General features: G+C 36.3%; 1 protein-coding gene across 5 annotated transcripts in view; it reads left to right on the forward strand.

Moving 5' to 3' along the window:
* RIPOR2 (RHO family interacting cell polarization regulator 2) overlaps positions 1 to 25,947 on the forward strand; it is a 220,255-nt gene that overhangs the window by 119,430 nt on the left and 74,878 nt on the right. The window contains exon 1 of one of the 5 annotated variants that reach the window (XM_074205654.1): positions 4,320 to 4,808. The exons of the other annotated variants lie outside the window; for them this stretch is intronic. The gene's annotated coding sequence lies outside the window, so the exon portion shown is untranslated. Of the gene's footprint in view, positions 1 to 4,319; positions 4,809 to 25,947 lie in introns of those variants that run through there. 5 annotated transcript variants of the gene reach the window in all.

The following is a 25,947-nucleotide window of genomic DNA, read 5'->3' on the forward strand; positions in this document are numbered from 1 at the left end:
TGATTGTGAAGGAGTTTAGAGTTTGTGCTGGAAATATAAGAATTGTACAAAAATTATGCTATACCACAATGTAGAAAATGCTACTAAGGCCTTTTTTTTAAAGAAAGATTTTATTTATTTTGAATTTTATGCTTTTTCCCCTAATCTTGTTCCCCCCACCAAAGGCAGCATGTTAGTCTTTACATTGTTTCCATGGTATGCATTGATCTAAGTTGAATGTGATGAGAGAGAAATCATATCCTTCAGGAAGAAAAATAAAGTATAAGTGATAGAAAAATTATAAAATAACGGGTTTTTTTTTTAATTAAAGGTAATAGTCTTTGGTCTTTGTTCAAACTCCACAATTCTTTCTCTGGATACAGATGGTATTCTCCATTGCAGATACCCCAGAATTGTCCCTGATTGTTGCACTGATGCAATGAGTAAGTCCATTAAGGTTGACCATCACCCCCATGTTGCTGTTAGGGTGTACAATGTTCTGATTCTGCTCATTTCGATCTAAATAAGTTCATGCAAATCCTTCCAGGTTTCCTCGAATTCCCATCCCTCCTGGTTTCTAATAGAACAATAGTGCTCCATCACATGCATATACCACAGTTTGTTAAGCCATTTCCAATTGAAGGACATTCATCTAATTTCCAATTCTTTGCCACCACAAATAGGGCTGCTATGAATATTTTTGTATAAGTGATATTTTTACCCTTTTTCATAATCTCTTCAGGTTATATACTAAGGCCTTTTTTTTTAGGTTTTTGCAAGGCAATGGGGTTAAGTGACTTGCCCAAGGCCACACAGCTAGGTAATTATTAAGTGTCTGAGGCTGGATTTGAACTCAAGTACTCCTGACTCCAGGGCCAGTGCTCTATCCACTGGCCACCCAGGCCTTTTTTGGGGGGGTTAAACTATTGTATGTTAAATGGAATTGTTAGGATAGTTAATGAAATAATGTCTACCCAGGAACGATGATCCAAATGAAGCTAGATAGCATGAATCTATTGTAGTTACAGGCAACAGATTTTTTTCTTTAGCAATATTTAGTCAGACAATAAATATCTATGAAGTCTATACTGTATGTTAACCACTGTGCTGAGTGCTGAGAATATAAATATATACACAAAAAGTAGTTTTCTTTAGTAATATTCAGTCAATAAGCCTTTAACATATAGCACCTGATGATGTTTGTCCTTCACTTTTGAAGAAGATCATGACATCATGGAGCTGATACCATGCCAGTCAAGTGAATTGCATTTGAATGAGGGGATGCTGTACTAAGTCATCAGTCTCACTTTCTCCTCTGGAACCATCTGGGTCCTGTGACCAGATCTGAATCAGGATGCTGGAGATGGTTCTGGATGTAAGGCAAGATCATAAAGCTAATAAGTGTCAAGTGACTAAGGTCACATTTGAACTCAGAGTCTCCTGACTCTAGTCCCAGCACTCTATCTGTCTGCCCCAATCTATATCTACATCTATATCAATATAGAAATAGATATAATAGAATTCAGACTGAGTAAGTATTGAAAGACCAAATATGATGAGAGTGAAAAGCAAATCAGTAGATAGGAGGAAGATCAGGTAAAGAAAAAAGAGGATGTATATAAGGAGCAGGCCTGAGTTTGAAAGTGAATTAAATTCAAAGCTAATTTGTAATAAAGGTCACAAAAAGTGAGGAAGTCAATGACATCAAGATAGTAGCTAATGTATATGAATGTTGAACTTTCTTGATCTGCTATATTGGCCCTTAATGAATGTTGGGGGGGGGGGGAGTACAACTGAGGAGGTACAAGAAGAGTTATTTAAGCATTTTTTAAGTTTCTTTTTTGCAAGGTAATGGGGTTAAGTGGCTTGCCCAAGACCACACAGATAGATAATTATTAAATGTCTGAGGCCTGATTTGAACTCAGGTACTCCTGACTCCAGAGCCAGTGCTCTATCCACTGTGCCATCTAGCTGCCCCTTATTTAAGCATTTTGAATGGGCTTGATGATAGCTACTGGTATCATAAGAGGTCTGATTTTACATCTCATCACATAGTTCAAGAGTGGTTACCTCAGCAACAGTAGGGGCCAAAATTCATCAATGTCATCAATAAAGAACTGTTCATTTTTAAAAATATTTCATTGCTATTAAAGCATTGTATTCCTCTTTCTAGGTATTAGTTTGTTTTTCTTTCCTTGATTTCAGATTGATTTTTCCAATTAAGTGGGCCCAACTATAGGAAGAATAGGTAAGAAATGGAGCAAGACAAAACAGAAATAATCATAGAAACTTTAAGTTGGAAAGATCCTTAAAGGTCATCCACTGCACTCTGCTGTATGTGACACAAATCTCTTCTGTGTCACTGACAATTGGACATATGATTATATCACTGCTAGGGATGCAGAGCTCAGTACTTCATGAGAGAGCCTATTCCATTTTTGTACTGTTCTTAATTTATTAGGAAATTTTTCCTTGTAAGGAAGAAAAAAAAATCATCTTGACTTAACTTCCACCCACTGATCCTAATTTTTCCCTAAGGGGCCAAATAGAATAAGCCTACTCCCATTTCTATGTGGCAACTATTCAAATATTTGGAAACACCCATCAAGCTGATCCTAAGTGGTTCTTATGCCCACAGGGCATATGGAATGTGTTTTATAGATTTTGGAAGTTCTTTTAAATTTTTCTAAAAAAATTATATATTGACCAGGATTATATGTAGGTGGAAGAAAAAATTTAATATAGCTGGCCTATTTCCTACATAGCTAATTAGTGTGATCTTGGCCAAATTTCAGGCTCTCTAGGCTTCACTTTTCTCATAAAAATGTGGGTCTAGTTGGTTTCAGGCTGAAATTAGAACCCATGGCTTTTCAGTAAATTTTCTTCTGTGCCCCCCTTAAAATAATCCTGAGATGATCATTTTATATTCAATCCCTCAGGTTATTTCCATAAACATCTTAGAGATCTTTATTTCTGAAACATTAAAGTGGAGATTGAGTCTATACTCAATATTGACAACTTTTTTTATTCAAAATGAAGCAAACTGGAAAAAAGTTCTTTCCAAAGTTCCTGGGATTCCTTTTTTTAATGAATACATTGGAACTTCATTATAATGCAAAAAACCAGAATAATCTGATAAATTGAACTCTATCCAAATATAATTATAGCATTAGAGTAACATTTTCATTTGTCTCTTTTAAATTTGTTTAAGCTTTCATTTCCAATTTGCTAATTTGATCTCAATAACAATTCTTTAAGATAGGTAGAAGAGATGGTGTTAACCCTGTTTTCATATAAGAAAAGTGAGGCTTGAAATGATTTACTTGGAAGTCTAGGTGCGGATGGAACTCAACTGTTCTCACTCCCAGCCCAAGTTTCTTCTTCCCCAAATTATCAAATCAAATTTCTAAGTAGGTCCCCCAAGAGTGGATCCGAATTTAGCATTATGTCCAATTCAAGTGAGCCAGGAGCTTTGAGATAGGAAGAAAAAAGATGCTAGACTTCCATGTAGATTTTATATCTTGTCTCCCCTCCCCAAGAATGTAAGCTCTTTAAGGACAGAAATTGTCTTTTTTTTTTTTTTTTGGCTATTGTAAATTTAGTTCCTAACAATGCCCTTCCATGAGTGCTTAATATTTGGTGAGCTGAATTAAGAAGAGTTCAGATCTTACAAGCTGGTGTCCTCCTTCCATCGAAAACTCAAATTTTTTAATGCACTTTTCTTAGTCCCCTACCTTTCTTATCTTCTAATAATCTTGATTATAGAATACCATAGCATGGAAGCTTAGCATCTGGACCTCAGACACTAAGTGGTTTTTTTTTTCTTTGTATCCTCAGCACCTAGCACCAGTGCCTTTGTGTACAGTAAGCCCTTAATTAGAGTTTGTTGAATGGGAACAAAGAAAACAATACTCTTTCTCTTTACAACAAACAACAACAGTCCTGTTCCCCTGTTTCCTTAAAGACAGCCCCAAGCTATGAAGGAGGGGACTCTTTCGAGATTTCTCACTGGGCATCCTTTATTTAGAAGGGCAATGCCTCTCCAGCCTCGGAACCTTCTTTTTTTTCCGCCCCTGCCACTCTACGTTTCCTGCACACAGAGTCCTCGGGGAGAAGGAGAGAGGCGGTACCTAGAGACTTGCAAAAAACTAACTGGCAACCCAGAGAGCTCAGCTGAAGAATAGAACGAAGGCTTAGCCTCCCGGAGTTCGGTGAAAGTTAACTGCCAAGCCGCAGTCTGCACATCCCCTGTGCTCCCCACTCACTGGAGGCTACGGGCGAATCTGCCAGGATCTGCTGCCCTCCGCTGCTGCTGCCCTCCGCTGCCGCTGCCGCTGCCCTCCGCTGCTGCTGCCCTCCGCTGCTGCGGCTGCTAGAGCAGCCCCCTTCCTCCCCTCCCTCTCTCCTTTTCTTCCTGCCTCCCAGTCTCTACTCCTTCCCTTTCCCCCACCTCCCTCTCTCCCTCAGAGCTCCAGCAGACACACTTGCTCTCCTTCTGGCCCCGGTAACTGTACCAGGGGGATAGAGTAACTGTGGTTGCACCGCTAACCCAGGAACGCTTGACCTCCGCCACCGCCGGGGCTGAGGGCTAGCCTGCCTAGTTGGACGTCTGTTTCTAGATCTCTCTCTCTCGCTTTTTTTAACCTTTTAACGTTTCTTTCCTTTAAAAAAAATCAACCCAAACACCGAGAAATCCAGAGCTGTGTTGCAAGATTGGGCAGACCCCAGGGACTCTTAAGAGGCTTTTTATTTTTTCAAGGGAAGCTCTGAGGGCTGGTGCTGAAGGAACTTTTGAGCCCCGTGTCATGAGAGGGAGCCTTCTCCTCTAGGTGGGTAGTAACCTTTTTATTTGCTTCTTCTGAGTATCCTGGGATCCCAGCAGCAAGGCGCTGGAGCTGTAGGTGCCTGCCTATGAGGGAGTGTATGTGTGTGGTGTCCGAGTGCAGAGAAGCGGGGTTTTTAGGCTTGATCTTTCCCTCTGAGGGTCGTGGGCATCCGAGTGGTTGAAGACTGGGAGTTCCAAAGTGATCAGTTCTGGGGAGTTTGGGGAAAACCGGGCTCCCCGGCTCTCCGTGTTCTGGAGGCAGAGCTTGCAACCGGGATGTCTTAGCCACGGACTCCCAAGGGAAGCAGAGATCTTCGTACTGTAGTCTAAACAGCAGCAGTAGCAGTCAGTCGTAGTAATAATAATAATAGTAGATAATAATTAGTATGTCTATAATTAATAGTTTTCAAAATTTTTTACATATATTACCTTCTTTAATCCTTAACAATATTGTAGGTAGGTGGCATTATTATCTCCACTTTACACATAAGGAAACTGAGCCTGAGAAGACTTAAACGTCATGCCCAGGGTCACACTCAGCTAAGTGGCACTAGGACACAGATCTCCCAAAGTCCAAGTGCAACAGTTTTTTCAGTATACCACCTAACCCCCCTGTAAGGGTCGAGGGGTGGCATTGCTTGTGATGATGATGTTTGTCTTTCATTCCAACCATGACATCAGGTAGGTGATAGGTGATGCCATGACAAGCTGCGGGGGGGGGGGGGGGGGGGGGGGGGGATGCTGTGCTAAGTCACAGGCATCACTTTATCCTTCAGAGCCATCTGGATCCACTGGCCAGATATGAATCAGGACAACTGGACATGGCCCTTGGTGTAAGGCAATTCGGGATTAAGTGACTTGCCCAAGGTCACACACCCAGTGTCAAGTGTCTGAGGCTAGTTTAGAACTCCCATTCTTCTGATTCCAAGGCCAATGCTCTATCTACTGTGCCACCTGCCCAGTGGTAGCACAGAATTGAGACAGTTCTTCAGGCAGAAAGTCTTTTGGGTTCTAAGGAGAAATTAGGATATTTGTCTAGAGTGGGGTTCTGTTAACTGCCATTCCAAAAGTGCAACTTCTTGGATTCCAGTATTGCAACTCAGATCTCTCTTAAGAGCTCATCAGTTCCATTTTGAGTTCTTAACTAACCTATTTGAAGTTTTGTTTTTAGCCCCCATTTTTTGGTTCCTGCATCCCTACATCTGTCATTTAGTTACTCTACTTGGTGATTTACAATGCTTCGGACTCAGGATGAGAAGCAGTAGGTGTTGGAAAATGAAAAATTATTTGGTGATTCAGTGGAAAAGAAAACTGGACTTGGATTCAAATTCCACCCCTAGCATTTATTTTGTGATTTTGAGCAAATCATTTAACCTTCTAGAGCCTTAGTTTCTTTTCTGTAAAATGAGGGATTTGGACTAGATGGACTTTAACATATATGGAGCTTTGAGGACTGGGTGACAGAGAAAGACAAATATTTGCTATGATGACTCTTCTTTAGAACTCCCACTGTCTAGAGAGAAAATTCTTCTGATATAAAAAAAAAAGGTCCTGGTGAAGGCAACATCTACAAACCTTACTTTCACAAGGGCCTTCCAGGTGCTGTTAACCTACAAATCAGTACCAGTCTCTTTTCCAGGAGACTGGGTAAAAGAAGACCTGTAGTTTGATGATTTTTTTCTTAGACCTGCAGTTTTTAAAAAGAGTGGTCACTCTTTAAAAGTAGATTTGCTTGGCTTTTCAGACTGCTAGGTAGTTTCCTGGCAAGACCACTGACTCTGGAGATTGAAAAGAGCATGAGCAAAGCTGAGTAGAAAACCATATTTTCATGAGGGGTAAACTTGAGGGTTTCCTCAGAAGCTTATTTTATCATCTATGATAAAGGATGCTTTTTTGTGTATTTAGGAGCTTTAGAAGGAAATGGTCAATTTCTTAATTTCTTTTTAGTGACCAAAAAAGTGACTTGAGTCTTAGAGAAGATTAGACCCTCATCTTAAACTTTATATTGTTTTTGGATTGTGCCCAAGCAATAAAGTACTGACATCTATGTATTACTTTCAACCTTTCTTTTCTATTTTTTTCTTGAAAGATTATAAAAGTATCATTTCCTTAGGTGATTGTAATGTTTTGTTGCATGAGAACCATAGCTCAAAAGTTCTTCTCAGTTTTCTGGAATGTATTCGGTCATTTCATCCTTTGACCTGTTTGGCATTCATAGCCTCCTGTTTGTATTTCTCTTTTTCCTTTTTGATTAGGGACTTCTGTTTTGCCCACATATTGTACCTCAGTTTTTTAGCTGCCACCCCATGCAAGGGACGTATGCTTTGAACTCCCTAAGAACTAGCATTATGATAGTTATTCTCCAATGTTTAATTAGGATGCAGAGACAGCTAACTTCCTTTTGAATGAAAAAAAAATGCAGGACTGTGTCTATTCAGGATGACATGGGCAAGAAGAAATTACTCCCTCCTTACTCTACTTCCCCCCACCTGTCCAAAAAAGCAATGGATAACTTCTACCTAGGAAGCAACTGTCATGTCATCATCTCATGACTTTATTGTTAGTTTATTAAATTTAGTCTGTTCATTAATCATTGGATAATTTAATACAACAGATATTTGCTATTATGTTCAAGGCAGGAGGTAGAGTGGACAAAGAATCCACCTTGGAGCCAGATTCAAGTCCTACAATTGAGTACATACTGGCTATATAACTGTGTCCAAGTGATTCTGTCAATTCTCTTAAGACTTTTAAGTTGTGGAGAAGGTTATTTCTTGTATGGATACAAAGGTTCTTCACTCTGGAGTCTGCTATAACTTTAAAATCATAGGGCCATTCTCTCCCTAATTTTGTGCAAGATATGGATTGTCACTTTTTCTCTTATAAGGAGGCTCCCAAAAGGTATTTTTTCTCTATATTTGCTATGCTATCATGAAAGTTTCATCAACATCTTTTCCTTTAAAAAAAAATCACAAATATGGACTTGGAAGAAGTAGCAGGATAGAGTGTGAACAAATTGACATTCAAGGCCAGTGTCATTTAAATTCTGGACCTCCCCACCACAATATCTCCCCTTTTCTTTTGGTTAGCTATAGAAAAACTAAAAAAGTAGATTTCCTCTTTTCATAGTCATCACAACGGATGCTCCAATGCAGATTCCAGATGTATGGCAGCATGACTCAGTGAAAAGAGGACTGTATCTGGAGTTACAGGATATAGATTTGAATCTTGTGTCTGTTACTTTTTATCTCTATAATCTCTCTGAGTCTTGGTTGACTCATCTGTAAAACGAGGGGCTTCTATAGTATCTTTGTGCTCTAATCCTATGACTCTAATCTATTATATATGGATAGATGATGATGTTTTTCTTTCCCTCTTGAAGAAGATATGACTTCAGGGAGGTGATGCCATGACAAGCACATGAATTGGATTTGAGTGAGGGGGGGCTGTGTTAAATCACCAGCTGTATTTTCTCCTCCAGAGCCATCTGGGTCCAGTGGACAGATATGGATCAGGATGACTGGAGATGGCCCTGGATGCAGGGCTATCAGGGTTAAGTGACTTGCCCAAGCTCACACAGCTAGTAAGTGTCAAATGTCTGTGTCTGGATTCAAACTCCCATCCTCCTGACTCCAAGGCTAGTGTTCTATGCACTATCACCTAGCTGCCCTCTATAGGGATAAATGCTACCAGGAACATAAAAAGCATTAAAACTCTGCTCATGATGTTTAGCCTCCTTGGGAGCACTCTCTTCCACCCCAAATTTGAAGCTATAAAGCTGAAAATCTACATAGAACTGTAATCTCTCCTCCCCATCCCTACACACCCACACTTTCTTTATTGTATCCAAAATAGTTTTTTTTTATGATGTTTTGATTTGATTCATTAGATTCTTAGTTCATTCCTTTGCATTAAGAGACTCACACATAAAACTGTTGTGAAGGAAGTCAGGTCTTGTTGCAGTTTACATTAAACAGCTGTAATACAAAACAGTAAGTCCTAGTCTTGAAATGTTTGCAAATCAAACTGTTATGTCTTTCTGTTCAGTATATTCAAATGAGTGGTAGAAAAAGCTCCCCTGCATTTTTCTTGCATACATTTTCTTATCTTTTTTTTAGTAGGAAAAAAATTTAAGTAGGCAGTAGGAAATATAATAGGTTTAGTAAAGAGAGAGAAAATCCATTTTATTTGCAAAAATATATTTTATAGACAAGATGATGGCAGCCCTGACTTTGGATCTGGTTTTCCATAAAATTTAGGGGGAAGCAGTGACCAAGAACTTGTGAACATCTCATTTACTGGTGTTATTTACAAATGCCAAACCAAGCTCTCTGTGATATAAGAACTAGACAACTTGTGTTTTGACCATTCAATAGAGCAAAAAACCAGCTGGAGGATACAATGGAACTCTGGCAAAAGCATATAGGCCAGCAGCACATGATTGGTATCCCAAAGGAAAACATAGATGTAGAGCTGTGTCATAAAACTATTGCTGGGCAAATATCCCACAGCATGATTATTAGGCAAATCTGTTTAAAAAAAAAAAAGGAAAAGAATTACATGACTTTTTTTAACTTAGAAGGAAGAACCTTTGAATCAGATTCATTTATTTCTCACTCCTTTTGAAATGATATCTTTATAGGGATTCTTACTAAAGTAATTCCCTGAATTTCTATTTACCTTGAAAATTAAGCCCTACATATATATATATTATATATATAATATATATATATATATATATATATATATATGTAATGACTTCTTAGAGAAGAGCTATAATAAATATTTGCTAAATGAATAATCTCCCTACCTTCCATACTCTAAGGTCACTATGACAAAGTTCTTTTCCAAACCTTTATTCTGAGGTATTAGGATTGTTGTTTTGGGGGGTTTTGTGTGTGTTTGAGGTACATTAATTTGAATTGGCAGTCATATCCTACCTAGGTTGGAAATGTTCTCTGGAAATGATAGATGTTTGCCTCAAGAGTGTGGAAAATTATCTAGAAGAGATAATTTAACATCTAACCCCCATGCAAGGGAGCTAGCCCTGGAATTACAAAATATCATCAAGAGAAAAAAGCTGCTTTGATCTTAATTCTTTCTGTCCTGTCTTGTTTACATGACACTGATGAGTGCTGGGTGAAATGGATAAACGTTTTCAGCTATTCTGGTTTCATTATGCTAATTATAAAGCAAAATAACTTAAAAAAATAAATGAAAATAAGGGTCAGCATTGCCTTGCTGCAGTCAAAGCAGCTAAATTGTTCCCATTGACAGGCCAAATAAGAGAGTAGCAAGTAGCAAGAGAAGCATTTTCACAGTCTAATTTGAGAATTCATTCAGTAGTGAGTAAAAGTATATCAAGTTTCAGGGGAAGAATCATCACTGGCAAGATCCAGGGAATTCAATGAAATGTTCTTTTTGTTTCATTATCAAGTTTTATTGAATACCTACTGTATTCTTAGCTCTGTCCTAGGTGCTGACATAGATATAGAAGATGTGTTTCCTTCCCTTAAGGAGTTGGGGAAACAAGACTAAGTTAGAATCAATTTGAGACCAATATATGAATCGGGACAGATTGATCCTAGAATCCCTAAAGTTAGGAATTTGGAGGATATTAAAGGCTAAAGACTGAACTTGGACTTAAAAGTATGGATAGAATATGAAGAGGCAAATCAGAAAAGGCTGAGAGAAGAAGAAACACATGAAGGAAGATGGGTTTTGGGAAAATGAAAAAAAAATTTTGAAGCAGGGTTTGTATTGGAGAGCAAGAAGAAACCCAGTTGTTAATAACGTTAAGAGTGTATTGACTGGGGTGGCTAGGTGGCGCAGTGGATAGAGCACTGGCCCTGGAGTCAGGAATACCTCAGTTCAAATCCAACCTCAGACACTTATAATTGCCTAGTTGTGTGACCTTGGGCAAGTCACTTAACTGAATTGCCTTGCCAAAAAAAAATTAATAGTGTATTGACAATGCAAAGATAATAACATAAAGAACAGATCATTTACCAACTGTCAGTCACTAATTGTCTTGATTTTTCTAGTCTTCAGCAATGGTGACAAAAGTCATGTCTTTTCCTCAAGCAAATTATTTTAGAAGAAAATGAAAAAAATTCCCTTTGATTGAATCTCTTCCAATTTGATTCTTTTTTTGTCTTTGTCCTGGAAAAGATTCTTGGAAGAGGTCAAAAAGGACAAAGTTGGAATATTTTCAAAATCCAAAAGGCTTGATAGATGAACACAGCATGTGAGTTATCCTTCCTTCTTTCAACAAGAGAGAGAAATTGAAAGTAACAGTTTCCTGGAATAATTGCAACTCCCATGAAGTTTTCCCCAATAATACAGTTATATATATTTGTGTGTTTGTGTAGATTAGTGTTAATGTGTTAGTTGCTTTAGCAGAAGCATTGGGCTCTTCTGTGCCTATAGTGACCTGTCCTTGACTAACAAAGTCAACAATCTAATTATTGCTCTAGAGGGGTACATAATGCTCTCTCTCAGTTTCTATTCCTGCCATTCAAACATTCCAATTAAATATATTTACTCAAGGTTCCAAGTCAACTCTGCTTTCTAAAAATACCATTTTAATGATGATATTCTGCATTCATTTTCAAAATCAGGTTTATGGGACCTCTTTATTTTCTTTTAACCACAAAGTAGCTCAGGTGCATTCCATTTAATGGTATTCTCCCAGATAACATTTAGCTCTGTTTGATGGAAATAAGGGCATAAACCCAGAAATTGTTGTAGCATTGAAAGTTACCTTAGAAAAGAGGTTCTTGGTGAGCTAGCACTAAAATATCAAATTATGTTTGTAGTCTGAAATGTGGTATAATTTGACAGAATCAGGTATAATCTTCTGGTCAATTTAAAAAAGATATGAAAAATTGGAATTGGATACTCAGAGCTTATCAAAAAGTCTGTCCTTTTCCAATATATGCATATATTAAAATTGAATGTGTTGAGATAAAAAAAACATATCCTTAAGGAAGAAAGAAAATATTAGAGAAAGCAAAATTATGTAATACATAAGATGACTTTTTAGAAAACTTTCTCTGGATACAGATGATATTCTCCACTACAGATCCCTAAAATTGACTCTTATTATTGCACTGATAGAGTGAGTAAGTCCATCAAGGTTGATTGTTAAGGTATACAATGTTCTTCTGGTTCTGCTCATTTCACTCAGCATCAATTCAGGCAAGTTTTTCTAGGCTTCTCTAAAACCCCTCCTTCTTGATTTCTAATAGAACAATAGAGTTCCATCACATACATATACCACAGTTTGTTCAGCCATTTCCTAACTGACAAATGGTCAAAGGATATGCAAAGGCATTTTTCAGACAAGAAGATCAAAAGTATCTACAGTCATATGAAACTAAATGATTACTGATTAGAGAAATACAAATTAAAGCATCCATGAGGTACCACCTCACATCTCTCAGATTGGCCAATATGACCAGAAAAGATAATGATCAATGTTGGAGTAGATGTGGGAAATCTGGGACACTAATGCATAGTTAGTGAAACTGTGAACTGATCCAACCTTTCTGGAGAGCAATTTGGAATTATGTCCAAAGGGCAATAAAAATGTGCATACCCTTTGACCCAGCAATACCACTATAGTTGTCTATATCCTGAAGAGAACATGAAAAAGGGTAAAAATCCCTCATATGCAAAAATATTCATAGCAGCTGTTTGTAGGGACAAAGAATTGGAAATTGAGGGGACATCCTTTCCAAATGTATTATGCCCCATTCTTTTTAATAGAAGCAAAATGGTTTCTGGAGAGCTCCCTTGACAGTTTTGGAAGAGAAACCCACTAGTAGCTAAACTAAAAGAATACAATTAACATCCACTTGAAAATGGTACCAGTTTTCATTTCTTCTCCCAAATTTTCTTAGGCTGCTCATTATTTTTCTATGACAACTCCTCCTATCAATAGTTTCGCCTTCTGTTTATCTTCTGGGTCTATTGATAGGTGTTGTCCTTGTCTGCTATTTTAATTAGTTTTCACCTGAATTCAAAGTTTTGTAGGGTCGATGAGTGGAGAGATGATTTGTCACAATCAGATTCCGCCACAGACACATCTCCCCTCCATCATTAAAATGTTCCATTGATATGTTAGAGTCTCTTTTGGGACCATAAGAAGGCACCCTCTGTTGTGAATGTAAAAGATAAATGAAGCACTGATGGATTGTTCCAATTTTTGAAACTTTTTTTTCACCTAAATTCACTGCAGCCAATAGAGATTGAGAGTCTGGAGTGATTATTAATTCTTTACTTTTTGTTGTTGTTGTTGTTTTGTTAGTGAAGTCCTGCCCCAAACTTCCTACCCAAGATCAGGAAATTGTTTTTGTTATCTGTTCCATTTTGGGGTTTCTATGACAGTTCAAAAAATGTTTGTCCTTTGGGATGAATTTTGTCAAAATGATTATTGGTCCAAAACAGGATAAAAATTACTTATGGTTGGGTTTTTTACTCCTCAGAGGTCATTTGGTTTTTTAAGTTCCTCTAAGTATGTCTCTTCACATTAAGATACTTTCCTGGTGTTTTTGTTTGGGGTTTGGACTTTTTTTGCAATCAGATTTCTATAAAATGGTTTCCTAATGAAAGAAAATAGCAGAATCTGGAAGAAATTAATTGAAAAGTGAAGTCATAATGAATAAAAAAAAATCATTGAGCAAGGATAGAGTTCAGAGACAAAGTATTAGACATTAGACTCCTTCACATTAGGGGTGAAGAAATGATTTGCTTATTTAACAGAAAATGGCCTTTACTATACCTCCATTACCATGCTATTAGAGATTAGTTATTAACTCATTCACAAAAAGTTACTTTATTTCAAGTCACTTATTTGTAAAACGAGGTTGCTACATCTTCCTTTTTTCCTCACAACCATGTAGTTAGGATTGTTTAAACTGATTTTCCACAATATTTGAAGCAAGGGAGGCGGCTAGGTGGCATAGTGGAGTCAGGAGTACCTGGGTTCAAATCCGGTCTCAGACATTTAGTAATTGCCTAGCTGTGTAGCCTTGGGCAAGCCACTTAACCCCGTTTGCCTTGCAAAAAAAAAAAACCCTAAAAGAAAAAAAGAAAAAAAGAAATAAATAAATATATTTGAAGCAAGGGACCTTTACTAATAAGTGACATTCTTTTTCACTAAAAGCACTTCTTAGAGAAGAGATGACCCTGGAATCTCAAAGGCCAATTAAATATAATATCTGGTAGATACTACCAAGTCTTTTTAAATGGAAACTTAATTAAGAACCATTTAACTAAATTTTGTTGAGGCTCATCACCAAAAAACTGGTCACGGAGTGATGAACTGCATATCCTAAAGATTAAAAGGTGGGATTAATGTATTTATATCATTCAAATTTCTTTGTATGAAATATAGACATCTTTTTTTAACAATGAATTCACAATTATCAATTATATTACTAGTTCTATATAAAATGAATTCACCCAACCCCACATTACCCTACCCTACCCCACCCCTCCCCACCCCAATCTCAGGTCATCCTAGCATTAGTGGCAACTTTATTTGAGATGAGTAATAACTAAGAAATCATTAGCAGCTGCCTTCTCTCAGCTATGCTTCTTTTCCCCCTAATCAGATAGCAAGTACACTTCCTATGCATGAGGAATATCAACACTACATTTATTTGTAAATGCAAATTCTGATCAGTAGATGTGTGTTCATCCATCTCCCTTTACATAGTGTAATAAGACAGCCATATTCTGGAGGAAAATAAGATTTTCCTTTGAAGGTATATTTCCTTGATTCGTGTGCAGATATTACCATAATGCCATCTAGAATGAAAATACATGAAGACCAAATCCTCCTTATGGTACCCACAGCAACTGCCAGTTTTCCTTTTTAAAACTCAGAATGTATAAATTTGATGGTATGTTAAATAAACCTCAATATTTTATTTATATAATTTAGCTAAACCATATGCTGTTGACCAAATCATTTGGACTGAGGGTTAGAACTCTGATTTTCCACACAGTTTTAAAGGGTCAGAATCCCATATCACTAAGGCCCCCAGGGATTACTATATAGTACTCACTGACTGGTGCCATCACATATTTAGATTAGCCAGTGGAATGATTGATTAGGGTACCCAAATGGGCAGTATTTCCCCAGAATACTATCATTGGAAACCAATGCATTACTTTTTCTCTTAAGTAAACAAAGTGCCAGATTAAATAACACTATGTCAGTGGTCTGTGTCAAATGCCTTCCCCTTTCTAATTACAAAGGACAGCTTTTCACAATACTCAATTTGGGGACTGGGGGGAAGGCTGTGCTGAATAATGACAATGGAAAGGCAGAGAGACCAGGACCTCTTTTATATAATGATTCTTGTCTGATCCATGCACACATGCAAAGTAAGCCTTAATCAATTTTGTTTTAATTACCAAATGTGGGAAAATAGGACTGTTGCAAATGCATGCAGTTTTAATTTATGCATAGACGAATTATACAGAATAATTACCTTGCAGTTGAAGAATAATGAATAGTGTCAGATCTGGTTAATCCATGGTTGACTTATCCTTCTGTCTCTGAATCAAAAAGATTTCTAATGGTAACTAATCTGTTAGCATGTTTAAAATGTACCATTGTTTTGCTTCAAAAAAAAGTGTCTTTTCCAAACCCCTCTGATATGCTTTAGAGTTCTCAAATTGGAATTGAACAGATATAAATGTAGTTTTCTGAGAAATAACTTTAAATCTCTGATTGGCTCACATTTGATGTCAAAAGTACACTGTTTTTCTGTATTAGACCAGGAGAAATTATCTGTTTGGTTATTTTGGTTCCTATGATCTCAAAAGTTATCATAGAGTAGCAATAAATGAAAGGGAAAGTTGTAAGATGTAGGATAGGTTTAGTGGACACAGTGGTTAGAAGGAAGATTATTATTATCGAATATGACCCCCCTCATTTTACATGAGGAAACTCAAATTAGTGACTTCTATTGAGTGAAAGACTTGGGTTTTTTTTCCATTAATTTTCCATTATTAAGTTTTATTTTTAATTTATAGGATAAAACAAGATTTTCCATACCATAGTACAATAAAAAAAAAAGATGATTGCACATGAACTGCAAGGCTATTATATAGAACTTGCTATTCTTTTCAAATTATACAGCAAAATTATCATATAAATTAATTCCCCCCCATCCAGATGGCTACCATTAGACACAAATAGATATAATATGTAAAATTATTCTAAATATATAGTATAGTTTTATCAGTTCTTTTCTCTGAATGCAGATAGCATCTCCACATGTCCTTTGTAGAAATTTGGTTATTTATAATAATCAAAATGATTTATTTGCTCAAAATCATTCTTAAAACAATATTGCTTTATTATATGCAATATTCTCTTGTTTCTGCTCATTTTTCTCCATTATTTCCTAGTCTTTCAATGTTCTAAAAATATTGATCTCATCAATTCTTATAGTAGTATTCCATCACAATCATATACCACAACTTGTTCATCCATTTCCCCAGTTGATGAACACTCCTGCAATTTCCAGGTCTTTGCCACATAAAGAGAACTGCTATAAACTTGCTCTATAATAAGCTACTTGCTCAAGATCACACAACTAGAAAGTGTATGGGAAAGATTTGAATTTCAGATTTATTAACTCTTAAATCCAATATTCAGAATATTCTTCTACTTAGCTGTTTATTATAGCTGGTTAGGCACTATTTACACCCTGAAGCAAAACAGTCAACTTGAATTGGGAAACAGGCAATGAATATTGAAGACAATTTTTCTATGAGTTCTCTTAATACCAAGCAACTGAGAGGCCCCACTAGATAAATGTATTGCAATTGATTGAAGAGTAAACTTTTAATAAAGTGAGTTAACTAATCCAAAGTATTGAAATAGATAAATTTAACTAATTTTTTCTCTACTCTCTATGAAATTCTCTTGAACCCCTTTAGAAACTATTATCAGAATAGAATCCCAGTACATAAACTGAAGCCACAGGAAGTTTCAGAAAAGGAGGACTGAAGGGTATATAGTTGGCAGGTATGTGAAAATAAAAGCAAAATTTTCATTTACTAAGGCAAACACTGTTATTTAAAGAATTGGACTTGGGCACAAAAGACCTATGATGTAAAAATGCTATTTACCCCTAGAGAGAACTGATAAATTCTGGGTGAAAATTAATGTGTTTTTTTCCACTCTGTTGAGTTTTTTCCTATTGGCAATATAGCTAATATGAAAATATGTTTTTCATAACTTCATAGGTGAAATTGTTATGTTACCTGCCTTCTCAATGGATGAGGAAGGAGATGAGAAGGGAGAGAATTTGGAATCTAAAATTTTTTTGAAACAAATATTCAAATTAACATATTTTAAAAATAATTGGACTTGAGTACATCAGTATAAACAGAAGACTAATTAGTAAAATTGCTATTTGTTCTTTCCTGCTGTGGTTATTAGTGATGCCATAAGCATTATAATCCAGAAACCATTTCTTGGCAAAAGAGTATGGTACTCAATGCCTGCCTTACCACCTGTTGGGACTGTTGCCCTTTCTTTACCCTAAATACCCAAGTCTAAACAGTTGGGTGGCATCTGTTCTTAGGTCTGTGAACACCCACACTGCTACTTCTGAAAGAAAATACTTAGCAAATGACATATCCCTGATGCAAAGAATTCTATCCCTCCCATGAATCAAAACACATTCCAATGAGAGAGCATGTCATTTTTTAAAAGACATTTTGTAGTGTACATTCCGAATTCTGCTCATGCTTCTTGATTATACTGTATGTCTATTTTCAGTCTTCATTTTTCAATCTCAAAAACTAGTGATCTGTTTAGAGAAGCATACAATATGAATGACAAGCATCAAAAGAAAAAAATTCTCAGGGCTAATGATCTAGATACTGGCTGAAAGACCGACTAATTAAACCTTGGAAATTTTTCCCTTATGCCTTTTTTAGAGACAAAATATGCTAAACACTTGTTCCATGTTTGATACCAATTGCAGGCATACACACAAACACATATATGGAACCAGTAGCATTTTCTGTAACTTCTACAGAAATTGTCAATTTCTCTTTAAACAAAAGCCACTATAAATATAATAAACTAAACTGCTCATGATGATTTGTGAAACCAAGTTTCTCAGAAACATTTGTTCTCTGGGTTCACAGTCCCCAGGATGCTGGGAATGGAGATGAAATTGTGACACATTCCCATAGCTAGAGCTTCTTCAGTCTCCTCAATAGAACATTCAAACAGAGTTCAAGCAAGGGCCTTCTTTATTTACCTATGGGAACAATCTAGCAAAGATTTTGAATCTATTCTTACTTTTGAAGTTTTCTCGATAAAGGAAATGGCTTGTACAGGTGACAAGATTCTTGAGGTCATTTCATGTCCACCACTGTATGAATTTTGAAATGAGGTACCATTTTTAATGCAGCGAGTAATCATTTACAACAAACAAATGAATACGATGGAAGTCAATAGGATAATCCCTGTATGGATAAAATAAAATTAGATCTTGGATAATATTGGTGTTTTTCTGGTACTTAGAAGAAAAGAGATATAACATAAATCATCCTTTTGTCTTTATTTAGAGCTTTTGAGGAAAAAAAACCTTAGCAATTTCAGTAAAAGGAATCAGAAACATTGTAAAACAAATATTTTCTTCAGACCATCAAATCATTCTAGCTTATATTCAGTTAAATGCAAAATTCCAAGGGTGGATGGGCATTTTTCTGTCAAAAGCAGAGAGTGAAGGATAGTTTATCTTCTATCTTAAAATTTTTTTGTCAAAGCAGAGAGTGAAGGATAGTTTTATCTTCTATCTTAAAATTTTTAGAGTATGGCACTTGAAAGTACTCAGTATGAATAGTTTCCATCTATATTGTATCAGGTTACATTTGATTCCTATATAGGAAATTCTTAAGTGCTTGTTGACTGAATTTAAAAAGGTGTTTTCGAGGTAGTTTGCTCTTTACATTTAGAAATAGGAACATATGAAAATTTTGCAACACGTATTATACTTTACAGATAGAATTGTACTATGCTTCCTATTAAGAGGTACATGGTAGATGGAGACCAGTCTTTGGAATCAGGAGGACTTGGGTTGAAGCCCTGCCTCTGACATGTACTGGCTGGTGATCCTGGACAAGTCATATATTCTCTTAGAGCATCCAGAAAGCTATAGGACTGTTAGTTGCAGAGAGGATATGAATCTGAATTAATTGAGGGAGTGCTTTATGGGGAGTTCCTAATCCTGGTTAAATCCCAGGACTGATGGACTCCTTCCCCCCAAAATATTTAGTTAATAATGGAAAGCAAGAAAGGAAAGGAAGATGAGGCACTAATTATAGTGCCTTACACCATTAATCAATGGTAGAAGTGGTATGATCCCTTGTTATCTGATGGAGAGTTGTACCAAGAAATTGGAAAAAAGAAAATTCTGTCTTCTTAGTTGAAGGAATAAGTTTGGACTAGTAGAAAAAAGCAGTGGCCTGTGATCTAGGATTTCTGGACCCCAATCAAAGCTCATATATATAATATATATATGTATATACATATATACATATATATATATATATATATATATATATATATATATATATATATATATATATATATATATATAGTGGCCCTAGGTAAATAATTCCTAGGTAAGTAATGCCTCAGTTTGCTTAACTCCATATCACATGGAGATAATAACTGCTCTATCAAATTCACAGAGCTGGCAGAAAAAAAATGAGGTGATATATGTGTGAACATTTTGAAAAAAAATAATGCTTACAGCACCATCCAGACATAAGGTACTGTTCTTATGGTCAAACACTTTTATCAGTGAGCTAGGCTTTTCAGACATATTGGTAAAGGCAGGAAATTGAAATACTTGCAAATAGCACATTCTTTTTCTCTGACTCTAACCTTTTCATGATCACCTATTCCTTTTTCACTTTGCTGATCAATCAAGCTCATTCAATACTCTCCTGAATGTTTGAAGTCAAGAAGGAGGTCCATTGGCTCAAAAAGCTGGCTGAGAGTCATCGTTACACTTTGTATTCCTATACTTCAAATGAGTAATTTCAAGCCTTAACATTATTTTGATCTTTGAATTTTGATAGAATGGTCTTTTCTCCATATATCCTGAGAATATTCCCCTTTTCCTCCCCACCATCCTCCACTATTGGAATCAGGAAGCAAGGCAGCTGTGATATCCCTGGCCATAGAACTCACTTTCCCTGCCTGGTCTGTTCTGATGTCCAAGTTAGTCTCCAGGCAGGAGCCTTTGTGTTTACACAGATGTTGACCTGAATGTGCCTGAAGATCAGTTGGAGCAGGACATTAGAGTCAGTTAATTTAACCATGGGTGTGAGTTGTTTTCCTTATTCTATCTTTGAAGCAGGACACAGTGGGCTCATTTCATAAACTAAGAGCTCAAATTTAAAGCCAGGTAGAGACCAGTTAAATACCTATCCTTAATTAGACAAGACAAAGCAATATCCCATGGCTCTGACCTCATCCTTATCTGTATTGTGATCTAAAAGGAAAAGGGTTATTATCACTTATTGTACCTGTCCAGATGAAACAGTTCAGATCCTCAATGCTCCCTCATTCTCTGTGCTTCCAAAGGCTTCAGAGCTAAGTTCACTAATACCCTTGTTTAAATTTAGTGTATAAAAATTTAAAAATTATGTTCTTATAATTCAATAAGTGCTGTAGTTGTTTATAATGAAGATTAGTTATTCAATTCATTAAAACTCTGTCATGTCCCCTTTCTCATGCCTCTGGAGAGGAGCAGGATGAGAGGAGAGCTGGGTAGGGGAAGGATTAGTAGAAGCCATTGTCCAAACAGTAAATGGGCAAAATCTTGAAGATGATCAAAGGGCTACATTTTCAGTTGAGATTAAGTCAAGGAAGTTCAGTCATTTGTGGGAACATCAGAAATAGTCTCCCTAGATGAATTATAGTCAATATGCCAAAAGAGGATGGAGGGAAATAAGATGTTTCTGGAAGTAATAGGGGTAAAGCTATTGAGCTTTGCAACTATTGGTTTGAAATGAGACTAAATTCTAAACTCTATTGATGAATCAGACAAATTCCTACTTAGAGAATTGGGTAAAATTATTTTCTTCTGTAAAAATAGCATAATAGCAATCTTCTATGATTATCTGAAGATAAGTGTATTCTAAATGGAAAAAAGGAGAATAGGGTGTTTGGAAGTTCTGGATCTTTAGCCCTTTCCTTTTCTTTCCCTTTCTATTCCCTTTCTATTGATATTATTGATTAAAAAGAACTTTCCAAGAAGGAAGCTGTCTCTACCAATATAGATCTGCTGTCGTGTAGTTTGTAATCATAGAGTTGCCTAGGTACTGAATGGTTAAATAATTTTCCCAAGGTCAGTTATTCAGAAGGGATCAAAGGGAGGTGAACTCAGGCCTTCCTGGCTTCAAGACTAAATTTCTCCCCTATTCTGACTCTGTCACTGTTTTTTTTTTTTCTGGATCAAAAATCAAGCAACACCATTTTACATGTCCAAGAGTAAACTTCTTTGTATCTTTCTTCTCCAGGCAATTATTATTATTATTACTATTATTATCATTACTTCTGGAAAATTATTGTTTTACAGCATATTACTGAAACCACAGCTAGCATATAAACGTTGATTTTTTTTTCCACCTGTCCCCTGGATCTTTGCATTAAATCAGACTTTTGCCTGAGGATTAAATAGGCTGTCTTCTAAACACTGCTGCTTAAAAAGGAACTTCCAGCAGCAGCCTCAGTCTACAGGTTATTAGCATGGAGCCATATACCTGACTCTGTGCACTGATTGAAACAACTTAAATTATTGGGCAGGGGGGAACTAAAAATAGGTCAGTAGATATTGTTCATGTGTCCAGTCTTTTGGTATGAAGCAACAAAGCAACTAATAGGAAAATGAAGAGACTGGAGATACTCTCTCAGATCCCTTATGTTTCTATTTTTTTCATCTGCAAATTAGTATTCTTACAGTTTGATTTTCTAAAATCAACAGGTAGAGATCATGAGTCTCAGCTACTGGGAATCAACACTGAAGCTGGATAAATCATGATGATGAAACTTGTATGGCACAGTCTCTGTTACTTTTGATCTGAAGTGAAACTTACTTTGCTTATATATTGGTCATTCAATCAATAAGCATTTATTAAATGTCTGTTATGTGCCAGGCACTTTGGTAAGACCTGGAGACACAAAAAAGGCAAAAGTCAGTCCCTGCCCTCACAATTGAATGGAGTGGTTTAGATTTGTATTCTGACTCATCTTTACTATATTTTTAGAAAGCATAGACTAGCCTAGTTCATTAAAAATTTCAGTTCAGCCTTCAGAACAGAGGCTCCAAATAACAATAAATCTTTTTAAAAATTCTTCAAAACTTCCCAGCCCTTGATTAGTGAATGATATTCTCTGAGGAAACCAGGGTAAAGAGAAGTTAAGTAAGGACACACCATGAGTCAGGGAATGAGCCCGGAATGGAGTCCAGGTGCTCTCATTCCTAATCTCATGACAATCACTAGATCTCACTTTAAACCCTAAGGAGCAGCACTTTAATTCAGTATGTATTATTTTCAGGTCTATAATAAGATTCCTGGATGAGAAGTATTTCAAGTGTTACTTTAAAAAGAGTTGTCATAACAACAGGAATAAAAAGATAAAATGCAACTACAATTTCAAAGACCTGCTTAAACCTTGACAGCATATTGATGTTAGGGTCCAAGGGTGGCCTCTTAGCTCATACAAGAAATTTGAGTGCATAGCATTGTCATATTTGCCACAGCCCAGTTGATTTGCATTTTTACTTAGCTTCACTATCACAAACCTATCTGCCCAATACTTTAATCCAGTTTGATTTTTAGGAAGTCCAAATAAAAGTCAATTGTCCATACCACAGACTATGCCAATGTATATTGATTTGATTTGAAATGAGTTCCTATTATTTATAACCTTCCCCATTCCTATATACCTTCATCTAACTGATTAATAAGCCCTGGAGAGATGGAATTAAGGAAAGAGAATTGGAGCCCACTATATGTAATTAGATCTGTATATATGTTATTCTAGAACCTAATGGTTATTTGATCTCTATTTACAAAATAGGAGGCAGCTTATTCTAATAAAAAACAGTTACAGAAGGGAGCTTATAAAAATGGCCATTTCAGCAGAGAACAAAACAGCAACCAAAAATAAGATGGCAATATTCACTTAATGCTTTTTTCATGGGGAGTAATAACTAGAAAGGAATCTGGCCTGGCCCAAAGGGAGAGTCAGTCTAAATATGAGAGCAACCAAAAGAAGTATACTTGGCCAAGTACAGCATAGTTTTTTTTTTAGGTTGGTTTTTTTTTTTGCAAGGCAAATGGGGTTAAGTGGCTTGCCCAAGGCCACACAGCTAGGTAATTATTAAGTGTCTGAGACCATATTTGAACCCAGGTACTCCTGACTCCAGGGCCGGTGCTTTATCCACTATGCCACCTAGCCACCCTAGAGCATAGTTTTAATACAAACAGAATCCAATCCAATAGACATTTATTATAAAATATTTTCTATATTCCAGATAATATGTAAAAACCTGAGGGAGACAAAGCAGAAAAATAGCCCCTGCCCTCAAGAAGTCTTTACAACAGTTTGTAACTAGCCACACATACAAGCCAGTTTCACCCTTAAGAAAGGACTTGGTGGGGGGGGGCTAGGTGGCGCAATGGATAAAGCACCGGCCCTGGAGTCAGGAGTACCTGGGTTCAAATATGGTCTCAGATACTTAATAATTACCTAGCTGTGTGGCCTTGGGCAAGCCACTTTATTCCATTTGCCTTGCAACCCCCCCCCCCAAAAAAAGGACTTGGGGGGCAGCTAGGTGGTGCAGTGGATATAGCACTAGCCCTGGAGTCAGAAGTACCTGGGTTCAAATCTGGCCTCAGACACTTAATAATTACCTAGCTGTGGGGCCTTGGGCAAGCCACTTTAACCCCATTGCCTTGCAAAAAAACTTAAAAAAAAGAAGACTGGGGATGTTATATAGGCATAAAAGATAAATTTTAATAGCATTAGTCAAATATCTTCCAACTTTAGATAAGAAAGTACTATTAGGAAAAGTTTATTCTAAGGATGAATTAAATAAGTTTTATTTTTAATTCTTTTGTTGTCAATTAAAATTGCTTGCATTTTATTCAATATTCCTTAATTAGACATCTGCTAATTTTGTTAACCTTAATTATTAAAATATTTTCCCTTTAGGAATTTAATATTTAGTAAAGAAATTGATATTTACAGTGACATTGCCCCCAAATAAGTCATATTAGAAATAGCAAAATTTATATTGTGTAATATATTTTCTTTTTGGGGGGGAGGGGGGATTTTTATAAGGCAATGGGATTAAGTGACTTGCCCAAGGTCACATAGGCTAGGTAGGTATTAAGTGTCTGAGGTCACATTTGAATTCGGGTCCTTCTGATTCCAGGGCCAATCCTCTATCCACTGAAATCATCTAGCTGCCTCAAGGCCATCACATTGGTGGTAGTGGTGCTGTTCAGTTGTTTCAGTTGTGTTCAACTCTCCGTGATCCCTTTCAGGGAGTACTTTGTCATTCCCTTTAACATTTTCCATTACCATATGAGACCTCATAAAGAGGGTAATAATTGAGCCAGACCTTGAACTAAGATTAGTATTTTTAATAATCAGAGCTGGGGGAGGAGACTTCAGGCAAAGAGAACAACAGTGTGAACAGAGGAGGGACTAAATTTGGCTTAAGGATGAGTTTTATGTAAAAGATGGTAGGAGATGAGCTAGGATAGTTGGAGTCAAACTACAGAGACATTCAATGTTGGGTTTGGAAAGGGTACCAAAACTATCTCTTTTAAGTTATTCATGACCTTGTATGGAGATGGTGATGATGATGACAAAGTATATGCATATCATAATTGTTTTAACTTTAATCCTGGGCACTATTCAGTCTTCTTTGAGTTTTTCTGTGGACCATATCCCAAAGCAGAAGCACCCAGGGCAATTACCCAGACTAGTAACAGTTTTACATGTCTATTGGAAAATTAATGTATTAAACAGTGAGCTTGAATTTCATTAACTTGGTATGTAATACTCTCAGTATTGCTCCTCTCTTTGACTCTGCAGTTCAAGCCAAAGACCATACCTCATTTTTCTCACTTTAGGAAATGGGCACAATTAGGCAGTATGACATAGTGCAAAGAGCTCTGGATTTGAAAGAAAAAGAGAGACCTGGTTTTGAATCCTGGCTCTGACATTTAATAGTTATGTGGCCTTAGGAAGGTCATTCAACCTTTTTAGCTCTAATGGCATCATCCTTAAAGGGAAGCAATAATACTTGCTGTCTATGGGATAGTTATGAGGAAAGCATACATCATATTTATAAAGTGGTATATATATTATATATTATAAAGTATATATATATTATTGTTAACATTATTATTAGAATTGTCTTTTCAAGGAGCCACTAAAATGAATAATTAAATTTTAAAATCCCTTTTCATGGATGTCTTTGGTTTACATTACCTATAGCTCCCCACCAAAAAAAAAATACTGTCTTTATAATAAAGAATAAAAAAGGAAGGACAAAAGCAGTTCCTGCCTTTAAGGAGCTTATATTCTTATGGGGAAGATAACATTCAAACAGCTATTTACAAATAAGATACAAAAAGGATAAAATCATATATATGTATGTATTGTGAGTATATGTATACATCTATTAAATATGTATAACTATGTATATGAGAAATATGTATGTCAGGAAAAATACACATCAGGGAAAAGTTAATATATGTGTATATAATATATATATGTACATGTATATAGAAATGATTAGTTAACCATTCTGTAATAGGTACCCTGCCATTGTGTAAAAAAGCATTTATTTTAGGTCTCATATTAAACAAACACTATCATCCAAACAGTAGCAGGTTCCTTATATCTAAACCCTGATAGAATAGCTATTATAGTGAATTATGTCATCTATGATGAAGGGATGAGAAAGAAAACTACAGTTTTCTGAAAAAAACTAAACAAAGCAAAGGAAACTTTTCAGATATGAAGAAACTCAGCTTTCATGTTGTACTAATCCTTTGCATTT

The sequence above is a fragment of the Macrotis lagotis genome, chromosome X (assembly GCF_037893015.1).
Source record: "Macrotis lagotis isolate mMagLag1 chromosome X, bilby.v1.9.chrom.fasta, whole genome shotgun sequence".
In the NCBI taxonomy this organism is placed as follows: domain Eukaryota; kingdom Metazoa; phylum Chordata; class Mammalia; order Peramelemorphia; family Peramelidae; genus Macrotis; species Macrotis lagotis.